The following is a 4,073-nucleotide window of genomic DNA, read 5'->3' as shown; positions in this document are numbered from 1 at the left end:
CTTTGGAGAGGCTGAAGGGATAAAAAGTGCGTGATAGAGAAGGGGCGTTAACTCCTGCTGGGAGGAGAGAGTGGAGAACATATTGTCTCTTCAATAATGAACAGAGTGAGACTTCATGGCTGAGAGGCAGGCCTTACGAAAGAAACTGTTGGTGATTTGCTACCAAGAGATGGCTTGTGCTGCTGGTCCCTAAAGTTCTTTTAACTTCGCAGACTTATGACAATCTTGAAATCTCCTCTGCCTAAGTCCTTTTCTTTTTGCTGGTTCCAGTTTCAGTCGGGTCTACGCTAAAGAACGCCATTACCCAGCGTCTCTAGGGTGTCTTCCGGTCACGGACTTGAACTCTAAGCCGCCACACCCTCCCTTCCCGGTTTAGCTACCGGAAGTCCAGAGCTCCCGGGTTGATGTAGGGCAGCTCTTTTTCGTCGGTCCCTAGCCTCTCCGGCTGCTGATCCCTAGCCCCTTTCCTCGCTCTTTGCAGACGCTCCCTAACGCGCCCTCTTGCTTTGGAGCTTTTCCGGTTCCCGTTGTCATCTTCACAGTTCTCTGGTCACCTTACTGTTTACACCCTAGATCGCACTTTACCTGTGTGTCCTCACGACTTCTTGCCCTGGACTTGCGTCCAAGATGTATGCGCACGCCGCCTCCCACCCTTTCTCCGGGTTTATGAGTAACTGAGCTGAGTCCCTGACTGGCACTTGCCACGTCTCGGGATCTTTGCCCTGGGTGGGGGGTGGGGTGGGGCAAGTGACCTTGCTGTGCCCGGCGCAAAGGTCCGGGTCTGATCAACACCAGCTCCCAGCCTGGATTCCTGTAAAGACCTATTGCGAGTCCCGCTCTGCCCGGAGACGCCTCTGACACTGAGGGCAGCAAGGGCCCTCGGGTCTGTGTTGGGGCTCACCCCTGATCCAGGCTCCTACACCAGCGCCTCCCTTACGGGCGTGCAGCTATGCAAGGCTCAGTTCGGTATTTTAAGGGACCCATATTTGGTTTAATGTTTTGCTGTTACCTTCTCTAATTTTTAATACTCATTTTGAAGGTGCCGGTATTTTAATTTTGTGCTGGGCTCCACAACTTTTGTAGTCTTTTCTGCAGGATCCTCGTCCGCTTTTTGCAGATTACTTACCCTTATATGCCCTGTAACATGCATTGGGGGAGCTCTTGGCAGCTCCTTGCCACTAAGACACCTCCTGTGGATTGCTGCTTCCGAAAACCCGCTGGAGGGTTAGCTATAAATGGGCTCTGACTGGACAGCAATGCCGTTTTTAAACTCATTAATTGAAATTGTTTTCCATAGTCACCACCCAAAGTCAAATTTTCATGACTTTTTGCGTCTGTTCCCATTAAACTGAAGTATCTGCCTCTAACAATATTTAGTTCTTAACCTCTAAGTCGTTTACTATTGTTTATTGCTTTAAATACAAACTTTTATCCTGGTCTTTGTTTTGCCATCCTGATTTTGTTCCTTTATGTCATACAGGCATGCCCACTGATGCTCTGCTTTTTTCTACTTCAGCTTCTTAGAAAAGATAACTGAGGGAGGGAGTGCTTGTCTACCTGTGAGACTTCCTCATTGTCTTACATGTTGCTTCCAGGAATCTAATGCAGACCTACTAAGGCTCAATGTCAAGAAGACAAAGATTCTTGCCACTGGACCAATTAGCAGCGTCAGGATGGATGACGAAGAGATTGAGAGTGTTCACAGCTTCAGTTTGCTCGGCTCCATGGTCAACACTCTTGGTACCAGCAGTCAGGAAATCAAAAAGCGTATCGCGATGGGAAAGTCTGCTGTTAGGGACCTCTCAAAGGTACTCAGGAGCAACAGTGTCTCTCTGGAGACTAAGGTGCGCCTGATATAGGTCATGGTATTTGCAATCGCTTGTTATGCATTAGAGAGTTGGACAGTGACTAAGGAGGACAGAAGGAGAGTGGATGCTTTTGAGCTGTGGTGCTGGAGAAGGGTACTGAATGTACCATGGACTGCCAGGAAAACAAACAGATTAATCTTGGAGAGGATTAAAACAAGCTACTCCTTGGAGGCAAGGATTCTGGGGCTTCGTCTGACATACTTTGGACATGTTGCCAGGAGGGACGGGTCCTTGGAGAGGGACATCATGCTTGGGAGGGTGGAGGGACAGCGCAGGAGGGGAAGACCCTCTATGAGATGGATTGATTCGGTGACTGGGGTAATCGGGATGGGTGTGTCAGAGGCGGTGCGGTTGGCGCAGGATAGAGCAGGGTTTAGGGCTGTTGTGCATAGGGTCGCTATGAGTCGGAAACGACTCGACGGCACATAACAACAACAACACATAAAAACTTATGTCTAACATAAATAAAATACTCAAACTCATTTCTGTTGAGTCAGAAACCCCAGCAGGTTTTCTGTGGCTTGTAGGCGCGGGAGGAGAATGTCCATTTTCTATCTTGGAATCACTAGTGGATTACAGTACCAGAGGCACCACCTTTGAGTTAACAGCACAACTCCCTATGGACTACTCTCCCAGAACTCCCTGTGCCTAGCATAGCAATCATTTATAACAGTGAAACACCGGAAACAAACTCTAAATATTCTACAATATATAAATGATGATTTCCATGGTATAGACATGTACCCATTAAAATGATGTAGTTTTCTTTTTTTTTACACTATGAGAGAAAATTGTTCAGGTTACATTGTTAGGAAACAAAATGATGGTGGTCAATTCTGGAAACACTTCTGGTGGATACAAAAACATGGTTTCAGTTTTGCATAAAAAGTTTAGAAGTACCTAGGTTTTTCATATTAAGCAAGATGATGAAGGCCTTTGAGGAACCAATGACAAAGTTGTATCATGAATAAAATATTTTTAATATATTTGGTACACTTAAGGTTCAGAAAAATCTGTTATACTAGGAAACTGTTGTCTGAATAGAGCAAGGAAATGGTTCAAAATCAAGAAAGTTCAAAATCAAGAAACTAGTATGTAAGGAATGTGTACTATCCCTATTGCTTTTCAATCTCTATGCAGGGGAGATAATTTGGGAGGCTGGAATTTATGAGGAGGAATGTGACATCAGGATTGGAGGAAGACTCATCAACAACCTGCATTGTGTACATGATACAACCTTGCTTACTGAAATTGAGAACATGAGGCATATGCTGCAGAAGGTTAAGGACCACAGTCATCAATATGGATTGAAGCTCACCATCAAAAAACAAAGATTCTGACCCCTGGGCCAATAGGCAGCATTATGATTGTTGGAGAAGAGATTGGGATTGTTAACCGTTTCATCTTTCTTGGATCCACAGCCAATATTCTTGGTACCAGCAGTCAGGAAATAAAAAGATGAATTGCATTGGGAAAGTCTGCTGTCAGGGACCTCTCCAGAATGCTGGAGAGCAACAGTGTGAGTCTGGAGACTAAGGTGCACCAGATTCAGGCCATAGCCTTTGCAATTACTTGGCTATACATCAGAGAGCTGGATAATGAGTAAGGATGACAGAAGAAGAATCAATGCCTTTTAATTGTGATGCTGGAGAAGAGTATTGAACATACCATGGACCCCCAAGAGAAAAATAAGTTTTTCTTGGAGAGGGCGAAACCAAATTTCCCTTGGAAGCTAGGATTTTGAAGCTCTGTCTTATTGGCACATGGCCAGGAGGGATTGGTCCTTGGAGAAGCACATCATGTTCTGAAGGGTGGAGGGACAGTGTAGGAGAGAAAGACCCCAGATGAGATGGATTGATACAGTAACTGGGGCAATGGGATAGGTGTGCTGGAGTTAGTTATTCTGGTTCAAGATAGGGCAGGCTTCAGAGTTGTGTATAGGGTCACTAAGAGTTGCAGGCGACTCGATGGCATGTAACTATAACAGTCATGATATTTCCTATCAGTCCAGTGAGTGAGAATTTTTTTTTCTTAACATTGAGAGATGCGGGGAGCTCTGGTGGCCTAGTGGCAAGAAGCTGCAACTACAATCCCAGAGGTGCACAGTTCGAATCCACCAGATGCTCTGCCGGGGAAGGAGGGGCAATCTCCTCCTGTACCAGTCAGATCTGATTTGACGGTACACGCACACAAAAATAATAAAAT

Source organism: Elephantulus edwardii, unplaced genomic scaffold (genome assembly GCF_000299155.1).
Source record: "Elephantulus edwardii isolate Elephantulus edwardi_28Jun2011 unplaced genomic scaffold, EleEdw1.0 scaffold00026, whole genome shotgun sequence".
NCBI lineage: Eukaryota > Metazoa > Chordata > Mammalia > Macroscelidea > Macroscelididae > Elephantulus > Elephantulus edwardii.
This window is presented reverse-complemented; position numbering follows the sequence as displayed.